This window comes from Ambystoma mexicanum, chromosome 11, assembly GCF_040938575.1.
Source record: "Ambystoma mexicanum isolate Mex_15411 chromosome 11, UKY_AmexF1_1, whole genome shotgun sequence".
NCBI classification, from domain to species: Eukaryota; Metazoa; Chordata; class Amphibia; order Caudata; family Ambystomatidae; genus Ambystoma; species Ambystoma mexicanum.
In genome coordinates this window covers 1,085,874,428-1,085,900,467 of record NC_090934.1, presented here as the reverse complement: position 1 = coordinate 1,085,900,467, position 26,040 = coordinate 1,085,874,428, and the positions used below count along the sequence as shown (strand labels likewise).

At 43.1% G+C, this 26,040-nt stretch overlaps 1 protein-coding gene across 2 annotated transcripts in view; it reads right to left on the bottom strand.

Annotated features, from left to right (window-relative positions):
- Positions 1-26,040, bottom strand: part of OTUD7A (OTU deubiquitinase 7A) — a 1,296,873-nt gene that overhangs the window by 584,917 nt on the left and 685,916 nt on the right. The window lies entirely within an intron of this gene.

Below are 26,040 nucleotides of genomic sequence, written 5' to 3'. Positions count from 1 at the left end.
TGTTGTTGAGATAATCTGTCACACATCCATCAGGTGCTACTCCTAGGAGAGGATGGGCTGGTACCAAAGAACAGTTAAATATACAGAATAACCTACAACACACATAATATATTGTGAAAATATATATATATATATATATATATATATATATATATATATATATATATATATATATATGTATATATATATATATATATATATATATATATATATATATATATACATACACATGTTTTTGGAAGTCCCGGGCTCCAGAGGTGGCGGCACCGGGGTGAAATATGCCCCTACTCAGGAGAGCCACACTGCTGGTTTTCCCTCCTCCCCCCAATTGTGGATTTACACTGTGTAATTGGAGGGTGAGTTGGTTCCTGGCTACCTGAATTGATTACAGCAACCAGAATTCCCTGAGGCCATAATTGGTACTAACCATGAATACCTGAACAGACTGCCTCCCTGAAGATTGCAAGAGGCATGAAAGAGCTTAGAGGAGAAGATCTACTGGACTGTGGAAGATACACTAAGCTGGGAACCAGAGTGTGCCCCTTACCCCATTTCTTTCATATATATATATATATATATATATATATATATATATATATATATATATATATATATATATATATATATATATATATATATATATATATGAAAGAAATGGGTATAATGTATATATATATATATATATATATATATATATATATATATATATATATATATATATATAGTAAAATATTTGGCGAATAGTTTTTATGCACATAACACCTTATGCATAAATAAATAGAGCACTTTGCATTTTATACATGGCATTTTTGGAGAATACTGAAGAATGGTGGGATTTCCCAATAAAAAGAATAGTTGATGCACCATAACATTTATTACTATGACAGCCCATATTGATTACTAAATAAGGGGTTGCATATAGTTTGTTTCGAATGTATGGTGGGTATGAGGCCCATTACAAGATGGCCGCCAACGTTTCAGGACATACGAGTCCTTTCTTTATGTCCATTGTCATGTCCTCTTTTCATGCCTATTGCCATGCCTTCAGTATTTTAACCAAGGTGGTGTCTGAGACTAGGGGTTGTGAGCAAGCGGCAAGTTGTGCAGCGAAACGCGTCAACTGTTTTGGGAGAGCCAGGATGAATGGCGGCTGCACGTTATGAAGCCATGATGTGCTACATGAACTAATGTGAATCAATAAAGAAGAAATGTAATTCGGAGTCCTGAACTGAGTTGGTAATATACTAAAAGGAGAGTGCTATTCAATGACTGGCGGTCTTGTCAGGTCTTGGAAAAAAAAAATATATATATATATATATACATATATATTTGTTTGCTGTGTGTGTTTTGCCTCGTTTTTTAACTATTATTAAACTTGTTTCTTCACTTTGATCCGAGTTTGTCATCTCTGGGATTGGCAGTGCCTCATGTGTGGAGTACAGTATTTTCCTCTGCTGTGTCTCACGAATATATATATATGGAAACAAATATTTTTAGAATAGAGTAAGATTAAACCATCACAACCTTAGGGCCGGATTTACAAAAGTGTTTCAAATGGGACTCATTTATACACATTTTTGTAAATCAGGCCCTAAATGTCTTCAAACATCAGAAATAATAAAGTTAAGGCAACAGCATAGTAAACTTTATTAATAAATTAAACACATATCTTTGAATCAAACATATGGTAACTTTAACTCACCCCGTTTTTTTGTGCAATATTTTGTTTTTGCTCTAAAATGCTTTAAAGTCAGTGTAATGTAATGTGTTGTGTGAATTTCTGTTTGTTTTTAGAAAAAATGTTAAACTTTCATTTATTTATGTTTTATTGTGTATTGCATTTGTGCTGCTTTTGTTTGTATTTACAAGTTGCATAGGGATAAAATCTAGTTTTGAAGTGGCCAATTTTGAGATATTTGGGCAGAAACATGTTTTTTTCCTATGGAAAACCCAATTTTGAAAGCTGTTAAAAACGCAAAGAAAGTCAAAAAATGTTAAACTATGAAGCCATTCATGTTGAAATCTGAAGTTTTGCGTGCACAGCCAGCTCAGGAATATTATCGGATTTTTTTCATGCCAGCCTCCCAAATTTATTGAATAAAGTAATTTTCTGAAACGTCATTGTAGAGGAGTAGCCAAAAGCCTCAACTAGAAGCCCCGCCCCGAACCTGCCTATATGTTGGGAACCAGAGATAATGACAAAGGCGACACCTGTAATGATGCCAATAATATGAGCAGCCTTTGAAGCAAAGTACCCATGAGGAAGCCATTCTTTATGTATCCACGAAGAGCTGATAGTCTTATAGGAAAGTTCCCCGAAGAATGAGAAAAAATGAACGAAAGAGAAGACTGGTGATGTCACAAAATGTAATGTGACACACTGAGAAAAGATAGCAGTGGAGAAAGTAAAGAGAACATATAGAACTTGTTGACGAAGTAAAGAATCACGTAACCTGTTATGTGCAAAATGAAGATTACTCGTGTGAAGAGCATGGCAGAAATTGCAAGGGGTTTTACAAATGTACAGAGCCAGCAATGCTAGCAGACTAAGTGATCATAGAAGCTAGCTATATGTAATATATATATTGCAGGTGGTGCCGCCAAGGTATATATAAAGCATAGGGAATCTGGATGTTCCACCTCATGTTTTAGCAAACTGGGATCTCATAAACAGAAAGTCTGAAAGTGTATTGCCGTTAACAAACATTGGCTGACGGGCAAGAAAGAATCAAGGAGGCTTCTCTGGCCCAGTGTCAAGGAGCCCAGCGCAGCAGAGAACTGGTTGATTATTCATAATACAGGGGATGGGGCAAACTCCTGCCAAGGTGCAGCTAAGAGACATTGAGTGCCAAGTTTCATTCGTTTTAATACCAGCTAACATTAAATTGAAGCTTGAAATTTGGTCTCCAGATCCAAGGACCAAAGCCAAGGACCAGATCCAAACCGTGGAAGAAATTGATGGTAGGCCTCTTCCCTCAGGTCCTATAACCAAACAACCCAAGCCCGTTAAGCTTTTGATCAATCACCACACAGAAATACCCAGTTTTTACATAATAAAGGCAGCTACTATCCTGTGGTTTTAGGGATGGCCTGGCTACAAAAGCTAGATTTACAAGGGGAGTTCCATCTATACCATATAAAATCTGGGTACGAGTGGAAAACGGTATTCCGTGTGCACTTTGGTCATTTTGTATACCTTGTCATGCTCTTTGAACTGATGAATGCTCCTGCTGTTTTTCAGCTATGCATGGATCAGGTTTTTTTCTGACATACTGTTCCAATACATGATCGTCTACTTGGACGTCATTCTCATCTATTCCAGCAAAGCAGAAGAACATCGGGAGCACGTCAAACAAGTCTTAACCCGATTATGTGACAATCACTCATTGGCTAAACCTGTGAAATGTCAGTTCCATTGTCCATCCATTCAGTATTTGGGTTTTGTAATCAACCAGTCTGGAATCACCATGGATCCCCGCAAAGTGGCCACAACCTACTTCTGTGAAACAGATAAAGTCCTTTTTGAGTCTTGCTAATTTTTACAGGAAGTCTATTCCCAGTTTCTCTGATATTGTCCTGCCGTTTACCCATCCATTGAAAAGGAATGTTCTCTTTGCTTGGACTTCAGAGCTGAAAAAAGGCCTTTCAACACCTAAAGAAACATTTCACAGAAGCTGCTATCCTTTGTCAGCCTGAAACCATGAGGCTCTTTATATTGGAGAATGATGCCTCTGAGGCAGCGTGTAGGCGTGCTAAGGCAAACGCAACAAAATGGTGAAGAATATCCCATAGCTTATCTTTCAAGAATGCTTTTGATTGCCAAAGACACTATTCCTTATTGGGAAAAGGGCTATTGGCTATTTGACAGGCATTTCTTGATTGGCACAATCCTTTGCTAGGTGCTGCTTTACCCCGTTCAGATCAGAGCTGACCACCGAAACCTGCAAGTATTGCAGTCCATGAAGTGTCGTAATGGTCGACACGCCAGCTGGGCTTATGTTTTTGCTCAGTTCCATTTCAATCTCACCTACATCCTGGGTTCACACATCCTTGCAGATGCCTTATCTAGAAGACCTGATCATCTAGAATTCTTGCCTATTTCTGATGGCACGATTCTGTAGAAGAAAGTGCTTCTCTGTCATGTGGACCGTTTTCTAGAACAAGAACAACAAGACACCTTGCAATCTCGGCAATGGCCAATGTTACATCAGTCAAATCCCTCTGACTTGGAAAATAAAAAGAGGTACATTTTCAAAAAGAAACATCTTTATTTACCCTCAACTTCCACCTGGGATGCCGCCCTTCAGATGTGTCCTTACTCTTTACCTGCTGGCCATAGGGGCATCACTGCCACTTTACAGACTCCTCATTGGCAATTTTGGTGGATAGTGTTGATTAAGTCCAGAAATACATCACGCCAGGTCATGTATGGTATGTGCCCAGAACAAATTGCCTAAAGAAAAAACCGTCGGACTGTTGCACCAGACCCATCTTCCCACAAAACCCTGGCAAGTAATCACCACGAAATTCATTGTTGATCTACCCCCTTCAAAAGGCTGCACTACCATCATGGTTACTATAATCATAATTTAGCATTTGTATAGCGCTACGAACCCTCAGGCATCTGAGCGTTGTTTATTATTACCCACGGTGTGTGGTGCTCATTTATCGACCTCGGAAGGGTGAAGGGCTGAGTTTGGACATGCTGGGATCCGAACCTGCGTCAGCAGGCTCTGCACAGATGTCAAAGCAAGCGCTCTACTCACTGTGCTATCAGACCGGCATCACAATCAATTCCTTTTCAAGAATGGCTCATTTCACCTCACTAGGCAAGTTGCCTTCTGCAGCTGAAATGGCAACTTTGTTCTTTATGGATGTGTTTTGGCTACATGGACTGCCTTCTTCCATCATTTCAGACTGCGGCAGTCAATACATCTGCAGGTTCTGGACCCAACTCTGCAAATTGCATGGGATAACAAGAGCTATTTCCTCAAGTTACCACCCCAGGAGCAATGCAATTACTGAAAGAGTCAATCAAACTCTTACAGTTTCTTCAATGTTTCTCCACCCAAGTGGATGACGGCTGGGTATCATTATTGCTGGTGGCAGAATTTGCATATAATAACACCACTCATTCCTTGCTAAAGACAGTCACTTCTATTGTATGTATGGGTTTACTCTACAGTGTTCCCTTTGGGTGTATGAGAACAGTGTAACGTCCCTGTCAACGGATGTGAGGAACAATATGTACTGACTCAACCTCGGACTAGTTGCCCAAGGACATCTGTGCACCCTTTAGGGTGTATTTGTGTGAGATGCTCTCGGACGATGAAACTTCTATGTAAACTGCAATGTATAACAATAACTATGTTGATTTTTACTGGCAATGTGTGATTTGTTATTGAGAGCTGGTGCTGTGTTGTATCTGGTATGACCATTAATAAACAAAGTTTTTAAAAAAACAGTGTAACGTCCCTTCAGTGGATACACGTATAGCCGATTTAACCTCAGTGTATAAACTAGCCAAAGAACATCTGGAACATTCCATGGAGGCTACCAAGCGGTTTGAGGATAAGGAACAGAAGGACAGTCAGCTGTACAATGTTGGGGACTTGGTATCGCTCTCTGCCAAATATCTTCGTCAACTTCTCTGTCCCGACAAGTTGTCTCCTTGTTATTATGGACCATTTTAAATTGCAGAAGGATAAATCCCGTTGTTTTTCATATCTGCCTTCCTTTGTCCTGAAAAAGGATTTGTTCAGTTTTTCACATTTCCTTTTTGAAACCATACCCATCTACCTCTCCTTTGGCCACAATTCCACCTCCAGTGGTTTCAGAGGACCAGCAACTGGAATTTGAGGTTTCTCAGATCTGTGACTCCCGATTTTGAAGAGGTTATTTACAGTATCTAGTGGAATGGAAAGGTTTCCCACCTTGTGAATGCTCTTGTGAACCGGCCACTTACATTCATGCTCACGTCCGTCTTCAGCGATTCCATCATTTGCACCATGGTAAACTGGGTGGTGCCAGCTTTCGGAGTGGGAATGCTGTCATGATTTACTACCCCTGGTCAAAGTGGTCATCATGGAGATTTCTGCCATATTTGTCCGGCGCCATTTTTCCTTCCAACATGGCACCCCTCTGTTCTGCAAGGAAGCGGTCAGCACTCTCTAGTTGTTTCTAGAGACCTCAGAGGCTTGTCGCTGTTTCCGGGTTTTTACAGGTATATCAGTGGACGCTGTAATTCGGGACTTTGTGTTTTTCATAGCTTTCCTAGCCTTGGTTTACCTTTAATCTGCTTTCCCGTTTGCTGTATTTTCCTTTGTACTCGTGGACTCTGTTCTGGGTCCCTTTTAATTTGCTTTGTTCTCTGGTTCCCAGACCTTTCTCCTATTGGATTTTTGCCTGGGTTATGTATCCATGGATGCCTTCTGGATAACATCTTCCTGACCATCCAGTCCTTACATGAACAGGTTTTCTTCCCTCCCTAATGGGAGTTTTTTCCCCTCTGATTTGGCTTTCTGCTCTGGAGATCACCCAGCCTAGACAAACAGGCAGGGTGGTGTCCCAAGAGTCTCGCCCCTAACTTCACGACACCAGCTCTAAACAGAAGACTTGCCATTGGATTGTCTTTAAGCAAGCGATCCCAGAAAAAGACTCAGGTGAGCCCAACCATTTATTCTGACAATAATCTTTCTTTTTGACATTCATTTATTTATTTATTTCACTTATCAAGTGTGCAAACAACCCTGGGGCATCAAGGTGCTATTGAAGATACAAGTTTTTTTCATTTAGGTGAAGCATTTATGCATGAAGAGAAGATACAGGTTATTTACATTCCGGTGGTATAATGTGCAGGATGAGCAAGGGTGCAGGGGGGTTGAGAAAGGAGAACAAATAAAAAATAAAATCCCTGACAGTCTACTCAAGCAACTGGGTTTTGAGGGATCTGCGGAATACCCAGTATGACTGTTCCCCTCTCAAGGTTGCGAGAAGAGAGTTCCATTGCTTCACTGCGATGAAGGGGAAACTTCAGCTGCCGCTTCAGTTCACCTGACTTTAGGTAGGAGGAGGCGGTGGGTGTAGAGTGTTCTGGTAGGTCTGGTGGATTGGGTTTGGAGATTTTCTAGGAGAAGTGGGGGGCCGTATTTGAGAGGCACTTATGAGTGATAGACAGGGTTTTGAATAAAATGCGTTCTCTGATGGGTAGCCAGTGAGCTGCTCATCTGGCTGCAGTGATGTGTTCTTTTTTTGGAATGTTAAGGGCTGCTCGAAGGGTGTTATAACTTGCCATTTCTATAGGTCTCTGGCTGAGGTGCCTGCGAAGAGGACGTTACAGCAGTCTAGCCTCAAGCCAATGATTGCTCAGGCGATAGTTAGGCAACTGTCTGTTGATGGGAAGGGTCTAAAGCCATTTAGCAGTTTGGTAGCATAAACTGCTGAGGAGGCGATAGCGCTCCCTTGGAGAGTAATGTAGAGATTGGTAAGGTCTTTACAGATGGAGAGACAGAGATTAGGACGTTGTCCACAAGGAAGGCTGAGTATTGTTCATTGAGGATTTTTAGCACTGCTAGGGGTCCGACCAGCAGGATTTCTGTCGTGTACCCATTAAGGCATGGGCAGTTTGCTGCCATCCATGTCTGAATCATGGTGTAACTCTCATAGAGGGTGTTGGAGTTGACCACAGTTTCCTGTGAGTGGGAGGAGAATTTGGGTGTCATCGGCATAGTTAGTGTAGGCTATGCCGATGGAGTCCAGGATGTCAAATAGGGGCTTAGTGAAGATGTTGTATAATGTGGGAGAGATGCAGCAGCCTTGAGGTACCCCACATGGGCTAGGGGATGGCAAGGCACCAGCGTTCTCTGTGAATACAGGTGGCGATCCAGGAGGTATCTTTACGGGAAAGGTTGGTAGAGGTAGTGAAATGGTGACACAGTGGCTCAAACTGAATATTTAAGTCACCTATTACTGGTACTGAAGATACCGGAATAAACATTTTATTCCAGGACTCTACCTAGGCCTTTATTGGATTTGTTTATTTTCAATTTCCAATTTATTAATTTAATTAAAAGAATACTTTGCTCATTCTCCGTACTAATGTGTACTTCCTGGGTATCATTCGACCCATCATCCATAGGCACTATCCTGAGATTTAGTGTAGAATCTACTCAAAAAGTCGGCCAGCCACCTGGTCTCACTCCCCCACCTTTAATTGCTGGTCTATAGTAGCAAGCATAGCTCTACATTGATATGGCATTAATTGACCATATTTCCTGAAAGCAAATTATTTGATATTATTTAATAAAATTACTGCAGTTTTCTTCTGCGAGGTTCGCACTGAGCCCTGCTATATTCCAAGACAATAACATTACGTCATGTGGGCAATCAAGATACTCACATCGGATGTGTTAGTAGGGGTAAAACTCGCTAGAGGATTTATTCGTCAATCTATATCCTCTGATCAATTTCCTCTGTCATCTACTTCAGTTGGAAGTGCTTGTTCTGGAATATTCAGTACAATAACAACAAGCACTACAGAGGAAGACATTGGTGTCTAGTTTGGCACGTCCTCTGCCTTAGAAGCTCATGGTGGAAATGGTCTTTAATCATGTTAAAGCCATTCGGTGGGTAAGTTTAATACTCTAGTGCAAGAAGTCCTTCAACAAGATAGTGATTTCTGAGCTCAACTCAGCTTGTAATCTTTAGTGACATCACTTAAATTTTGATATGATATGATAGGTTATTTATAACGTGCTTAGTAGCAAGAGGTTTCTAAGCGCGGACCCGGGGATCGAACCTGTGTTCCTCCATGTCGTCTTGCTTCCAAGGCGAGCACATTGCCCCTGAGCTATCCTCCTGAGACCAAATGCCGAGAGCTTCTCACTATGTCTTCGTCTATCACCAATCAACAACCCGCTGAATATCGTATCAAACGGGTACATTTATTTGTGACAGAAACTTGTTTCTCTGTTTCAAATCTATTGAATTTCGGAACATTAGGAATATAAATCACATTGTTTGGCTTGTAGTCAGACAATGGGCTCTTAATAGCACTCTGTGTATATTCTTATTTCTAATCACAGTATCTGTGTTGCCCATAGAATGTCTATTTGTATTATAATGTGTTCTAGCTGGTCTTAAACTGGCTTTTAGAATCAGAGGTGGTGGTCGATTAGCTATATGTTTGTCAACTACCTCCTGAACCTTCAAGGAATTGAATTTTCCGGTCGTAGGTTTGTTGATGCAGAAAAAGTCAGTAATAATTGTTACTAGCATTCCAAATTTGGAATTTACAGTCTAGGGTGAAAGCTTGACCATGGACAGAAGCACTGATAGTAAGGCCAAAGATTTGCTCACAAAGGAAGACCATCAGATGGCTTTCAGGTTAGCTGATGAGACCAGACCCAAAGTTATAACAGGTTGTTAATATATGAGCTAGTCTGGGAATTCCCTGCCGAAAAGAAAGAGGATACCATCAACACAATAAGGTCCTAGTCACTCTATAGCCAACTCATTACCTTAAAATCAAGAATATGAGACCAGTTATCTAATGTTATGTGGTCTTGCATGGTGCACCTTCTGCCATTTTAGCAGGTTTGGCACTAGGTTCTGTAGGAGAAATGGAAATAAAAGGGAGTTAATGGGAGCGTAGTGAGTGACGAGGTGCAACATCTGAAATGCTGATGGGCGTAGATCAGAAGAGCCCTGTTTTTGTATCTGTCATTACGCTTTTAAGTAATTTATGGTGAGTATCCAGAGGGGACGCCCAGGTGTAGATATTCGCTTGGCTTGGCTTGGAATAACACAGTCTGGCCTGATAGCGAAGACTGGTATTCTGGTTACTAGAGAAGTGTGGATGGGAGGTTGTTAGGAGAAGGTAGAGTCTGCATCCATCCATACATTGCTAAAACCAACACCATCCAAAGGGGGCAGAAGAGTGATACAATCATGCCTGAAGAGGCACAGAGGAGTTGGCTCAAGAAGTAGCCGAGAGGAGGAAATGAATGCAAAGCAAATGGGCTGAAGGCCACAGGAGGTTTGGCCATGCACAAAGCACATGCAAATGATTTGCTCTTTTTTCCCCTAGCCCAAACTTCCTATATTCAAACGTAACTTAAGTCATAATTTGAAAAGGGGCAAGGTAGTACAATTTACTATTAATATTGTTAATACTTTTTCTGAGCAGCGGAATTCTCACTGTAACTGTGGCCCTTCTAAAGCAGGGGGTTGAAAAATCCTTCATAGAGTTTCTACGCACAAGGGTCTCAAGACAGCAGCTCTAAAGATATTTCGAACTACAACTTCAAAGTTCCCACCAATGGGGCTCCCAACGTTTTGCACTGCAACTCCCATCGGCCCTAGCCCTCATAGTCATTGGTTAAAGCCTCATGGCCACGAGGGAGGTTAAAACGAAGTTTGATGTAAACTGAGCAGTCAGGTGTACGCAGCATGTCAAGACTGAGCAACACAACCCCATCCGACAGACCCAGACACGCTGGCAGCGAGCTCCTAAGCTGTGAGAGCTCGCTGGAAATGACTGATACAAGGCATTAACAGAATTTCTGGATTAATCAATACTGACAGAGGTGTGTGGCAAAACTGTTATTTTTAATTTTAAAAAATGTGCACTCCCATGCCAAGCTAAGCGAAAACCATTTTTCTTAAACTGATCCGTGGTTGTTAAAGTTCCAGGGATATGTCGCTCCTCAGCAGGCAGTCTATGAATCATTCTGACAGACAGGCAGGTCGCTTTCCACAAAACCAACAACAATATGGCGCCCGCTGTTGACGCTTCAACCCCTGCAAAACACACTGTATCCGACCGGCCCTAGCAGGCAGAGCGTGAAGTGTAGAAACAGATGAACACGTCCAGCCAGGTGTGAATGACTATAAAGATGGAACAGTGGGAGTCAGAAATGACCTCATGCAGTGGTCATGACGTCCCTTATAACATGATCATGCTTTTAGACAGCCCTTCATGTGCAACTCCTCCAGCTTCTAAGCACAGTAATACAAGCTGGTAAAAATACCCAATGTAATGGTTCTCAGTGTATCAATCTCGGTGGGCTGAAGGGCTTATTGGGCTCTGCATACATGTCAGATGTATAATGGTGGACTTAAAAAGTAGGAATTCGACTACTATTAATGTGACTTGGATTAAAGAAATATCTACATTTAATTTGGCGGGGAAAATAAATGGTTCTGTTGTGTGTGTATATATATGTATCTGAGATGTTTATAGAAAAATGCAGTTTGCACAAAAAAACTTTCTTCAAAAACATAATTGTTGAAAATGAACTGGTGTTTTGTTTACTATATGTAGAAAGAATGTGTATGTTTAGAAATTATGTATTTAAATGTTTTATGAAATTTCAATAGAATAAAATGATATTATTTGAACAAGAACACAGCCTTTGGTCCTCAGCATGCAACTACTGAAATACATTTATTGAGGTTTCAGCACATAGAGCATCACACCACCTTAGTTCGTTGGGCTTAGGGATAAACACGTATTCATGACTCAACCACCCAGCATTATATTACTGTACCTGAGATCAACAGATGTACATATCACTCTCTATACTTGGCCAAGACTGCTCATTTGGCTCCAAATTCACCCAACGAAGCAGTTGAGGCCCCCATGCATGGTGCATGCCCTGTCCACAGCCCACATACATGCACCGTTCTCAGGCACACGCACAATCAGAGTCATGCCATAGCCAGGACATTGATGGACTGGAGGTTAGAACACTTGCCTGGTGAAGCAAGCAGCTACGCGAGCTGGAGCCGAGCCGGCGCACTGGTGCTCTCTTTTAACGTTACCGATGTTTAGGCAGTTAATGAAATTTTAAAAGTGTTCCAATAGAGCGAATTTCCAAATGTTAAATGCGATTTTTTAAGAGTATAAACACCTATTTCACAGCAAGCACGTAAATCTCTGTGCCCAAATTAGGCAGTGAATTGGTACAGCAGTCGAAGAATATTGCTAGATTTGATCCCTCTTAGCTGCCCGCTGCTCTGAGTGGTAATGGTGAGGGCAGACCCTACAATCTCTCAATGGGTCACATTATTCCTTCCAGAAGACCAACGCTTGTTTCCTTTTATTTTACAACCCCACTGGCCATTGATATAAAGGCTTTGTCTTAGTGCAAGATTTGTCATCAATAGTCGGCCAATAGAATGTTTTCTGCACAGGTTTAATCCCCTAGTTCATTGAATATTCTCACGTTGTCGATCTCCAAGTTATTCCCCTGCACTAAGAAGGCATCACCCCCATTGTGAAAAATATTGTTTTGGTTCGACTGGAGGTCAGCATTGTTCAACATAGTGCTGTTGCTGTGGCAGTGCCCATCCCTCATCCCCTTGTTTATGGTCAACTTGATAAAGTGATTCCAGACGCTGCTCTTCTTCCCATTTCCCCTTTCCTATAACCATTCCCCTGGCCAGAGTACATTTAGCATGGCTAGGCACTGATAATCGGTACCCTCCTCCACACTAGGAACAATATCAAGGCAGTTTCAGGCCTTGGCTAATGACAGGCCCATGTCCACTTACTAGGGTTTTATTGCTCCACCATTTGCATCCTGGGAGTTGTAGTCATGGTTTGCTACATTTTCTGTATGAAATGGTTTTGTTGCAGTTAACCGTACACACATAAATTAACAATTTAAAGTATCACAATAAATAAAAGTAACAAAAGAAACAAAGAAAATAACACATCAACATGTAAAATATAACCCATAATACATATATCATTCAAAAATATACATCGAATAAATCTGATAGAGCTAAATTAAGGATAATCGATTTCCCATTCAAATTCTAAACCAAAAATGAGTCAAGGATAGTACATTGTAAACAAAGCGATTCGATATTTCTCTTAAAACCTGCAGTTTTGGGCAATTGATGAATACATGTTTTAACACTTAAACAATATCTATGCCTTTCGCAAAATCGACACTAAGGTGCCCCTCAAGGAATATTAAGTCAGGCACCTAGAATTTCATGTGTAAGCAATAGCTGAAAACTGTTTCTCCTAAACAGATTTCTCAATTTCCTTTTGGGGAATTTGACTAGATTTGACTAGATAACAGGAGTCTGGCGGTAACCCTTAAAAGTGGTGGGAAATTAAATTAGCACAACCAATACTGCTCCACCGGATCACCACCTGGCACAAATCCCATCAACTGAAAAATCAGTCAGCGCTATTACAGCCGGCGCTATAACAGCCAGTGGTATCTGCACCGGCAACACGAAGCGCAATCACAGCTGCATCACAAGTCCATGTACAGCAGTATTAGTGCTGAAAAATGGTGCTAAAACCGCCGAAAACACAGCGCAATTACCTCCATCCTCCTGCTGGAGATAAATTAACACAGGTGTCAGAAATGAAGCCACGGGTGACCCCAATTCACTCCAGGGGGCTACATAAGGCACACCCTTATACCAAACACTGTTTCCAACATCATACTGCCACTCGCCACTGTGAGCTGGGACAGGCAGCTGGTCATGCTGCGGCTGGAAGTAGAGAGGCAGGACAACCAGGCCAGGGCATAGGGAATACGGTGGGGGGGGGGAGCCCAAGCAAGGCATGCACCGATCCCCAGGGTCAGGCCCTCACCCTGGAACCTCATGGCGGCCAGTTGGTTACCCTGTACTGCCTCAACAGGGAGACCATGACCAAGTTGTTCACCACAATATAGGATGACTGGAGGTGTGGCCTCAGTGTCTGTCTCAGCAGCTGCAGGAGTAGATGCAGTGGGCCTTCAGATGCTTCTGGTGGGCTGTGGTGTTGCTGTAGTTGGGCCTTGATGGGCTGTGGTGTCTCACGGCAGGCCTTCCGCCTAGGCTTAGACTGTCTGCGCCTTTGTCGGGTGGTGGTGGCTGACTTTGATGGCCTGGATGTGCCACTCTCAGATGGACCTGCCCCCTAGCCGTCCTCCGATGCCTCTGGTGATGCGTGAGTGCCTGTAGGGACATAGGACATTTTGTCAGGTATGGTTTTACCACACGTGTTGGCATGCAAGACACATTGCTATGGTACAGAGTGGGCCCCAACACATTCAGGAGGATGATCATGGTTGGTCAGGGGAGATTGCATGTGGGCACAGCATTGTGGGGATGGTTGCATCAATGAGTGTGTGACACATGGCCAGTTGGCCCTTGGCATGTGTGTGGGGAGGGCAGGGTGTCCATGCTGGGCCAGCCGATGTATGGCTTACATCTTTGTGGCCCTTCATGCTCCCATATCCCCTCCCCGGGGGGCACATACCTTGTGGGAGAGGGTGTGGTGGCTTACCCTATGACAATGGCATGGCTCTACGGGGCACAGCTGTGCAGCCAACAGTATTGGGCTGTGGTGTACAGTGTTTGGCTAGCTGTGCCCATGTCGGTGTATGGGGATGTGTACAGCAGGGCAACTGGGCCCGCAACATGTTGCACAGTGTTCTGGTTGATCATGCACCACAATCCCGCTGCCACAGGGTGCACCAGCAGGGGTGTGGTGTGCATGGCACTTGGATAGGTCACTTGCCACCCCTTCCGGCTATTGTACCGCAGCTGTGGTGGATGACTGATGTACCACTCCGTCACTTAACCTTGTTAGTATGCCCATTTTCCGGGTCTACTGACATGCATCCCTGGCCAATGGGGTGTCTTGTGCTAGGCTGACATTTGTGCATGGGAATGCAGTGGTGGTGGTGTTGACTCACCGCCTGCTTTTTTGCCTGCTGGCACCCATCTCTGCACCTCCGACTCCCTCTATGCCTTCGATGTCCAGCACTGTGCTGTACTTCTCCTCCCAGGCAGTGAGGACCAATGGTTCAACGGTGCCTCCTTCAGTCGCCAGGGACTCATGGTGATGTTGGGACAGGAGTCCACGCACCCTGATCCTTAGATCATTCCACCCCTACCTGCAGTACTCTCTGTCATGGGGTGCGCTGGCCACAGTAACATTCTGGCTCATAGCATGCCAGGTGGCTGTCCTGCGGCGTCCTGTTATCTTCCGCTGCCTACTGCCATAAAGCTTATCACAGTGGTCAATTACCTCATCAGTGGGGACCACCAGCTCCCCCTCACTGAATTTTCAGGCACCATGCCTCTGGTCCTCTACTGTGACATTTTGTCTTGTTTCCAGGTCCGGATGGCTGCAGGAAGTGGAGATTCTGGATGTATTGTGTTTTTAAAGATGGCCACCACAATGCTTCCCATTCCGGCGTTGACGCAATTTCTGCCACCGCTAATAACACCGAGGGTTGCCGGCGGTATTGCTATTTGCGCCGATACTTCAGAGGTAACCCTCATTTCGGTGCTGGTTCTGCTGGGCAGTAATAGCTTTACCGCTGGAGTGGGACGCACGTTCATGATAGGTTGTGATGCAATGCTAATACCGCCACACAACCCGTCAGTAAAGCTATTTCTGCTTGGGAGAAATTACACCGGAATACTGCCAAACTTGTAATGAGGCCCTAAATGTGTTCTCTCACTTGGTGGTAAAATAAAGCATACTTAGTAATACCATCCTTTGTGGCGCACGAGTCCGACTTCCATAACAACTCTTTTTACCACCCAAGGACTAGTAATCAAGGCAACACATGGTACCTTCAGTTGACTCAGGATCTTTTCACATTTATTCATCCATATGCTAATTTCTATGGAATTCCCGTTATGGTCTAAAGTTCTGCATATAACGAGTTGCTAGGTGGGTCTTGAATCTTTGTGTATATTAATATTAATCTCCATTCGATCAATGCTTGACGAGGGACCCAATTCATCCCTAATTAACCCTATCGACACACAAATAGGTAACATTAATACTCTCCTCCAAATGACACCTTCTAGTCTACTCCAAATTGACCAATACTAAGAATGTAGAATTTTTGACCCATATGTAAAACAGGGAGCGACTTTTAGTTTGTAATAATTTATCACTGGAAGGGGGGAAAAGCGAGCGCATTTAAAATGTATTCTCATCATCTGGGTCACGAATAACAAGTACTAAAGTGCAACCTTTATGTGTTTATCCAATTATTTGGCCGCTTTTAATCTGGGAGGCCTAAATACTCACGTTAAACAACTACTTTCAGCTTTGTATTTTTAAAGGTCCAAATCAATTATGTGGGTTTCTTAGATGAAGAAAAAAATGATTTTTTATTTGGGTTGGGCATTATTACGAAAACACTTGCTCCTTCCTGGTAGCAACTTGTGGAGAAATAAAGAATGCGGGGAGGCAACAAAGTGAAGCACAGCCCGTGTGTTCCTAAAGGCTACCTCCACCGGCTAGTGCTACGTTAATGACAGCGAGTTGCTTACTGGTGTTAGTATTCGCACGCGCAGGGTTTACTATTGATAGTCAGCGGATGTAAGCATTCAGTGCGATAGAAGGGAGCCAGAAAGAAAAATAAAGGTAAAGGTGGACTTACCCAGTCCCTCCCTGGCCCGCAGCAGACCACAGCGGACCACCTCTGCACCACTTCCGCTCCGCGTTCCGCAGGTTTTAGAGTTTTTCAAGCACTGCTAGGTGAGGGTCAGCGTAGCCACGCCTCCAAGCCACAGAAAGAGAAAAAATACAAAACTCCTCACCTCGCACAGCAGACCACCTCTGCACCACCGCACCTCCGCGTTCCCCAGGCTTTAGAGTTTTTGAAGTACTGCTAGGTGTTGGGTCAGGGTAGCCACGCCTCCAAGCCGCAGAAAGAGAAAAAATACAGCACTCCTCGCCTCCCAGAGCAGACCACCTCTGCATCACCTCCGCTCTGTGTTTATCTTTTATTTTGTAATATTAATCTCTGGGGCATTCTCATTCATACATAATGCTATATTCTTTAGGTTTTGTTGTGAACTGACTGGCACTTGATAAAAAAGCGCGAAATCATCAGTGACCACCAGTCATTCTGGGATACGATAAAAATAGCAAATTGTATAGGAGAAAGTCATTGCTGTAACGTGCCCCAACCATGAAACACCACATGGCACCGATCGATCACACATGACATGGATTCCTTCCTTATGAGGAGGGAAAACATGTCGAGGATTGGCAGAAATGCATGAAACCAGCTGTATAATCACTGTGTTCCCCAGATCTATATTTTCTAAAAACACATCTGCAGTAGCAAAGTTCCACACTGCCCACCCAGAAAAAAGCTTGCCATGTTGAAAAGGTGCACTGGTGGAGAGATTCGAACCCAGCTCACAAGGCTACCAGCGTTTTTCAAACTTCTGTGTACGGTCCACCACTTTATTATGAAGTGATGATAGTCAATGCATCCATCAACCACAATGAGCAGGTGTGAACTGTAGTGTAACCCCAAATATGTCGACAGTATGGGGAGCAGCTGTGGGTGGTGGCAGCAGTGGTGCCCACCCGCAGTGTCACAGGAGTGCTACAAAATATTTGAGCCCTGGCACTTATTTTTTTAAACCAATTAAGCACTGTCTTTATCCCATTCTAATCTGTGTTAATGCTGCTCCAGCCACGGCTACATGACCCATACACCACTCTAGTACACACTGAAAACAATAGTACTGTACTGGCACTGCATCACTGACTCTCTCCAGATCCCTTGGTCCAGTTGTCCCAGTGACCAGATCCCTTGGCCCAGCTGCTAGGGCCCAGCAGGAATGCAGACTACTGCAGAGGGCGGAGCAGTGGCAATAGAAGGAGATTATAGGACCAAAAGCACATCCTGCATGCTCATGAACCCCATGTTGTCACTTATCAGCATCTCGTGTCACAGAGTAAGCAGCCATCTGGAGGACATAGAGACACGTGATGAGCTGGACAACAGCACGCTGGCACTTCAAAGGAAGTGGAGCGATTTTGTCGGATTTTAAAGCCAAGCTCACGGCAAACCTAGCAGAAATATGACAGAATCCCAAAGGACGGCCATCTTGAAGCAGAGGCTATAGTCCAGGGTGGGAGTCTGGAGAGGATCCTTCACATACCTGCTACATTATGAAAACTAGGCCTACTGTTATAGGCCTCACTATTCTAGACCTGGATATATATTGCCCAAGCCGAGCAAGCTTGCAGCCTACGGCATGTATATATCACACCACTAGCATGGACACAGGCCGCAGGCACAGCCAAGCATCCATGCATGATAGAACACGGCTACGGCTAAGCACATCCGGCCTAGTGCACACATAGCCATCCAGACTGAAACACCTGACGTACCACAACACCTCTGCCACTAGCATACAGCGACCACCACACAAAACGAATTTGGTATAGCTGGCCTCACATAGACTCTCTGAACAATAGCAATCTATCGCCAACCCTCAGCAGCACCCACCCCTGTGTCTGACCACGGGCTACTTAAGTCGAGCCTTGCCAGCCACCCAAGCCCTAGAACGGCAACATGCACAAATGCATCCCCTAAGCTAAACCCTGTAGAATTTTCCAACCACATTGACTACGGTCACCAAGGGCGTTCAACCAAGGAAAAAGCGCATTGTGGCCACACAAGTGGGGAAAGAGCGCTATATAAATATAGCGGATTTTTTAAATTTTTTATTTTTATTTTATTTACGAGATTGCAATCACCAAAGTGATTTTTACAAATGTCTTATATGGCCGTATTAATAAGCCAGTTGAAAAGTTTGTAACTGATGCATGGTGCCTCCTCTCCTCATTTACATATCCTTAATTCCATAATCCCATCCCATGGCAAGGCTGTGCCACCTGACCCTAAGTGTTTGAAAATAAAGTGATGCTGAAAAGTGATTTCCAACCACATTGACTACGGTCACCAAGGGCGTTCAACCAAGGAAAAAGCGCATTGAGGCCACACAAGTGGGGAAAGAGTGCTATATAAATAACCAAATACAATACAATACATAATAGCAGCCATGACTCTACAATGTAGAACGAGAAACTGAGGCATCCATCGCTCGATGGAATTAAAACTGTCAATTTCTACTATTATATTCAGGACAAACGTTTGATTAAAAAGATCCTTTTGATTACATTTTATGTATTTTAGAGCCCTCTCAATACATTTCAATAACATTCAAGCAAAGTAAATCAAGCCACTATTTTTTACCATTTCTCTGGGACAGTTGGTCTCTGAGGAAGAACAGGCAAAGCTTCTGCAGACCCAGGGATATTTTATTTATTTATTTGTTCATGACATTTGTATAACTCCCAAACCCGAGAGTATCACGGCGTTAATTGCATATAGATAGATACATACACATATACATATAGATATATACAGTTATGGGAGGTCTTGTCCCTGCTGAATATCTGGCTTTTCAATATGGGCGTATTTTTTTTATTTTTTATTTTTTGTTTTATTTACGAGATTTTAATCACCAAAGTGATTTTTACAAGTGTCTAATATGGCCGTATTAATAAACCCGTTGAAAAGCTTGTAACTGCTGCCTCCTCTCCTCATTTACATATACTTAATTCCATAATCCCATCCCATGCGCAAGGCTGTGCCACCTGACCCTAAGTGTTTGAAAATAAAGTGATGCTGAAATGCCAACAGACATTAAGAAAAAATTGGTATGAAACTCAATTCAAGCTCCCGACCATACCTGATTATAGGGACCTATGGAATAATGATGCCCTAGAGCGCATTTTCTTTAATGCATCTGCTAACTGGGCAAAGACATCACTGAGCCAAATTGGTTAGCTATAGGATGATAAAGAAGTAAGGGCTTGTGGATGCATGTATAGGAGATTTGTCATATCCAGCAGGACGTTTTTAAATACCAGCAAATTGGTGATTATTTAACTAAAACCTAGTGGAATCCAGCAGTTTCCGGCAAGGTGCAAATAGTTCTTTGAAGTGAATATTTTCAGTAAATTATCATTGTCGAATTGCTTACTATATCTTGTTTCCTCCAGTTATTGATTACAAAGTGATGATGTTTACAGGAAATGGAAATAGATATCTCCACATATGGACACTACCAAAAGGTGACCTCATCATTGGAAATGGCTTGAAGGCTTTTGATAACATCTGTGCACCGCAATTTGAAGCCTTTTCAACGGTATTATACTCAGTTGAGATTGAACAAGTGGGACAATTCTAAGGAAAATGGTTGCTTGTGATGTGGCTTTGTAGATGCAGATTTGTTGTATTTAGAGTCCTGATGAAGGCCGTTGTGAATTAATCAGGGGACAAATTCTGATGTCTAACCCATGAATGGTGGCCGAAACACACAGTGTCGACAGATGATGTCCTTTGGAACAAAACGTTATGAACTAACATTGAGAATGAGTGTACCTTTAAGATACTGAGGATTGGACTCTGTGTTCTATGGAATCTGGGTCGATGGTGGATGGTTGGGAGGCTCTGAAGCACTTCACATATGAAGTTTGACGCTGAGAGTCTGTACGCAATAAAGAACAGATGGATATTTATTTGAGCACATACTAACCCCCACATATAAAATGTTTGATGAAATGAAATTGTTTTTAATACATTTTGCACAGATTGCATCTATTATATTCGTGCACATGTTCACAATTGCTCTTGTTTTGACCCCAAGAGAAGAATTTGGTTTGAGGCTTCATTGACTGTGGATGAATGAAGTTATGATCCTCTTTGGTGCTTTATATGTGATGTTAGTTAATCAGGGTGTAAGAGGACATTGTATCCAGGTCCCCGTGTTTGGATGAATGGTGCAGATTTAGGACACATGTTTCGGGGCTGTCCACAACTTGACAGATTTTGGTCGTAGTTTGGCATCTTCTTATCACACTTGATTGAAACGATTATTTTGCTCACTGCTGAAGCTGTGGTCTTAGGGAACGAGATAGAATAAATTGGCTGTGAGAGGTTTCTGTTTGGAGCCATACTCCAAGCTTGATTGATGGCAGCACTGAATTGGAAGGAGACCTTGGCTTCATCGGTAAGTCACTGATATTCTGAACTAATGGAGACCATTACTCTTTTACATCAGTTGTTTTCCGGCTCAGGGACATGCACTCATGGGAGCAGTCTGCAAAACCCTTTGCGACCAAAGTTGAGGAAGTTAAGAGGACACATTTTTGTGGAATACCGCTCTTTAGAGATTGACCTTCATAGACGTATTATGAAAGATGTATTATGAATGGTTAATTTTCTTGCTTTCATCAAATGCAAAATTCTAGTAATTTTTGCATGCCAATCAAAAAAAGAAAAGAGAAGGCTAATGAATTGCAACATCTTAACATATTATCAGCAGTATGTTCATTCAAAGGTATCAAAGCTTGAACTGGGTTTGTAATTTGAAATGTTGAACAAAACAACCTAAAGCCTGTTTCTGCACGTGTCAATCCGAATTAAACCCAAATTAAAATGATTCACAATAGGAAAAGTCTGTCTCTCAGAAAATTGTTTTGGTTTATGACATTTAAATGGATGGGATTTCACAGTATGTCCAATTCAATGCAGTAATTTCACTTTTAGCTCTGAAGCATCATATAGCATTAAATGTCTCCCACCTGATTCCAGGTGCTCCGGCCTCACACCCACTGCTCTCCTCCACCTCCTATGCACCTGCATGTTCTGGGTTTCAGGTCTTCTCTTACTCAGTCGCGTAATTGAAAGGGAACTCGAACGTGACGTCCTCGTCACGTGAAGTCTACGATTAACCTTGAAATGCCGGTACAGGACGGGAGGCTGTTTTCACAGCCGTCTCCCTGTTCCTGTATGCGGCATTGTTCTTGTAACTTGAAGATAAGAAGTGTTGGACTAGTGAAGTATAAATGGTGAGGCACACCGCAGGTCTTTAAATGTGACACTGAATGGTCATTTATGGTTGTGTCTCGGTAGAGCTGTTTGGAATGAGATGGACTGATCCATGCTTTGGCGGTCGGATTTGGAATAATTTCAGCACATTGGATGTTCTTGTCACAATTCAGAGCAGTGGGAAATATGAAGTACTCACCAGGGGTAATGTACAATACCTCAGGATGGCGTACAGTGTACCTCACTTGCTCTAGTTGTGTAGAACAACCTGGACTCTGAAAAGTCTGGGTCTCCTCTTTGAGAGGGAGACCTTCCCAATGATACACCTCGCTAGCTGCTAACTATATGAAAAGCTAGAGGAGTAAATCATTTGAACGGGCGAGGAATCCAATACCACGGGGAGACACCAGGCTGGAATCAGATAAAGAAACACAGATCAGTGATGGTTCTGAGGCAGAGAATATGATGACTCAGTAGTGAGATTGCACTAACCTAGGAGTAGAGGTATCCTGGCCTTCGAAAGCTGAGAAACTACCCTCCTTCTTGCCTCTCCCTAGGAAGGTATTGTAGGTATTAAGACTGAGTGGATCCACTCCTACCCCCCTCCCTTTTCCCTTTGGCGTGGTCTATTTGCCCTGATAGGTTTCTTTACCGTATGGATGACTTGAGATTCCAGTCACTTGTCCAGGCAATGGTAGCAGCGAGGAAGGGAAAGGAATCGAGGAAGGGAAGGTTAGTAAAGGACTAGAACCCGGGCGGCACGAGGCACGCACTAGTGTTGGGTTGGTGCACTTTTGATGTAGCAGCAGAGCGTACTGAGAAAGTCCTGTGCACGGTCAACCAATTGGAGGGAAAGTACTATGATACTGGAGAAGTGTAATTGTGAAATGGATCCTCTAGAGTGCGCTCAGGAGCACAGTTGCCTTCTTGTCACTGCCGGGAGATCCGCCGCATGATTCCAAGGATGTGGAAGTAACTGGCAAAGAATGCAGCTAATAGTGAAGGTGCGTAACTTTTCCAAGACTGTGAAAGTAAGCAGCAAGGAATGCAGCTGATAATAGAGCTACGTAGCGTTCTTCGCGTAATTCTGGTAGTGCGGCCAAGGAACGGGCAAGAGGCAAGAGAAATCCGGGTACAGGCCATGGTCTGAAACGTGCGGACAGAGGCAGTAGCCAAATCAAAACTCAATTGGATGTCAGGGAAAGGCCGTAGTCAGTAGGAGATCAGACGATAACAAGGACAGTGGGAGGAGTCAGCAGGTAGTCTGTAACTAGGCAGGTCAGCAACAAGTAAGCATACAAAAAACAGCTGAACAGCATAGCACAGTAAATAATGCAAGGAACAACAAAGCTTCAGTTTGTAAACTCTAATCAGAAGCACCGGACCGCTGAGCGTGAACAGTTTAAATGCATCCTTGGACACGACTCCAACGTGGCAACGCAGCGTTCCATATCACATGTCCACGGAAGGTCTTGGAACGCAGCGTTGCTGTGCGGCATCCTAACAACACATCTCGTCACCATAGTAACCTCCCGGACAGCTTCCAATCGCTGTAAAACGGCCTGGCTACAGATCTACGAGCATGGGAAAGACAAATTATAGTTAAGACACCCGGAGACTTGGATCCAGTAGGAACTGGGGAGCCTGCAGGCACGACAGTTCTATAAGAACGAATAGCAGGTTAGTTGATGGACTGGGTATGCCAAGCTTTGATTTACAAATATATGCGATGTGAGGTGATTTGACAGTGAGAGACTGTATTTGTATTCCTTACAGCTCTCCAATTGGTGATTATTCCTGCCAGTTTAAGAATAGACAAGTCAGTAATTTTTTTAATAGATATATCTGATTGGAATAGTATATTTAAATAGAATCTGATTGGTACCCTTTTATACATTTTTAATTAGATTATTGGATAAGGTAACAATTACACCTGATGAAGGGACGGAGGGTCCTGAAACGCATAGTGTGGTGTCAACGTGGGAGCATCTCATTGGGAAAACCATCTTTTTGCTGATGTGGTATTACTCTGATTGAACACAGAATTGTTATCTACACATATGTACCCACAATAATTTCTATGATCTATGTATGATATACAAAGACAAGGTTATTGTACGTATTGTTAGTTTCTCTTCCATTTTTGAACAATTGAGAATCATATTTTTGTATTTGTATTTATTAATTTCTATATAGCGCTTTAAACCAAAGCGCTTCACATAAAACAGCATGAATACATTAGAAGCAATAAGTACAAGTCATGTGCCAAATCATCATCAAAAACAGTAAGCAGAACAATTTGCCGAGATGATGAGATTAAGAACTTTGATGGGGGAAACGTGAGGGAGGAAGTGGAAGGAATTGTCAGGAGGGAGGATGAAGTAGGTGGGATTTTAGGGAGGAGCGAAAAGAAGAGTATGAAGAGGTATAGCAGATAGAGAGAGAGGTAAAGAGTTCCAATGGAAGGGGACATAGCTATAACACAACACGAAAGCATTGTACATTTGTAAAATTATTATTCTGCATAATTTCTTTTTTGTATCCTTACGCTATTAAAATCTTTTTTGTTTAAGTACCGAAAGCATTTGTGAAGGGGTTTTTCACCTCGATAAGAGTGACTGGATGACTGATCAGAGACACTGATGAACTGTAAATATGCTTAAAAGACCAGGTGCAGGCAATTAGAAGGAGCTGGAACTATGACCGGAGTGCGTGCAGTTTTAGCAGAAGCAGAAGGAAGAAGGTACGTCGTTAGAAATCCAGACACAAGTGGGAGAACCAAAGCGACGCCCACATTTTGATGCATCACATTTCACCTGCTTGTTTTGTGAGGGTTGTGAGAAACCTGAAGGTACTCTCACATCTATTCCCCAGGGATCTTCTGTTCAGGTGGCCAGGGAAGGGCCATCTATCTTTTGGATCCCGATCCTGGGGGTGGACAAGTGAGGGAGCATCACCTGGATGGAGGGTCCTTGGGGATTGGAGAGAAAGTGCCTGAAGGCGAGACATGGTATCCCCCTGCAACTAACACTGACATACCATACCCTCCCCCCATATTCATGGGATATTGTCAATCTCATCCCATTGTTCCCTGTAGTTTCCCACCAGATACTGAGAAGAGGAAGAGGCAGCTCAGCACACATCCTATTGCAAACTCTAGTACTGGGACGAAGAAGAGGGGCCTGGAGGCATCCAGTACTGAAGATCAGGCATGTTACACTAACAGGCTTATTCAAGGGCAGGCAATTGAGTGTACCCCCCTTCACCAGCAGCCTGTTGATAATGGTAAAGAGTATAAAAGGTGGAGTCCAAAATCATACATTGAGAGAGGAGAGAGAGAGAGAGAAAAGAGAATCTGCTTTGTTAAGATAAGACTAGGATGTTGAGACGCCAGCACCGATACTGGGAGACGTGCAAGAGGGACTTTATAGGACCCGGAGCCCTCATATATACGGCCGTACAGCAAACAAATGAGAAAAGCCGTCCGCGCCCAAGCCAGGACCGCATGTGGAACAGAGCAGAGAAACCGGTGTGTGTGGAGACGTGCGTGGCAAACTGGCGATCTGTCTCCCGTTTTGGGGAGAGTTGCTGGGAAGAGCTGCAAAGAACCAATAAGTGTCAGAAGACACTGGTGAGACTGAAGCGCTCCAAAGGGACCGCAAATAAGTAACTCAATGAGGAGACCAGAGCGCCAGGAAGGGACCGCAAATAACTGTGAAAGTTACAAACATCAAGAATCGAGCCAAAGAAAAGTATAGGGTTACTGGTTGCATAACGTGTAATGGGTGGACCATGTGGTCTGATAACTGTGCCTAGACCAGGAAACCCTAAATAGTGAACAAGCTGCAATGAACTGTGAAACAATTGGTGAAGCAAACCTGAAGGTGGGTCTAATGGACATGGTGTTTTCTTTTGAACTTTGAGCTGATGAAACCAACGTAAGTGCTATGTTAACGTTTTGGGGACGGGATCCCTCAGAGTTAAACAACCGGAGAACATTGTCTTGGGAAAGGGAGTCGCAGGACCTCTGCTTTCTGTAAACTGTACTACATTTGAACTTGGGGAAGGGAATCCCAAGACCTCCTCTTTGTGTGAATTGTGGTGCATTCAAACTTGGAGAAGGTAATTGCAGAACTTGACAAAACACTATTGAAGTGAACCATTATTGGAGCTGTATTGAACTTGAGATAGGGAACCTAAGAAGAACTCAAGCTGATAGAAGCTTAGCTTTTGAACACTAATACTTTTGCAGAGAAGATTCCCACACCTTATTTAGTTATAGTTGTGAGGGCAAGCATAGGTTTTGACATAAACAGACTTTTATGTTGGACTTGCAGACACAGTCGTTTCTTAG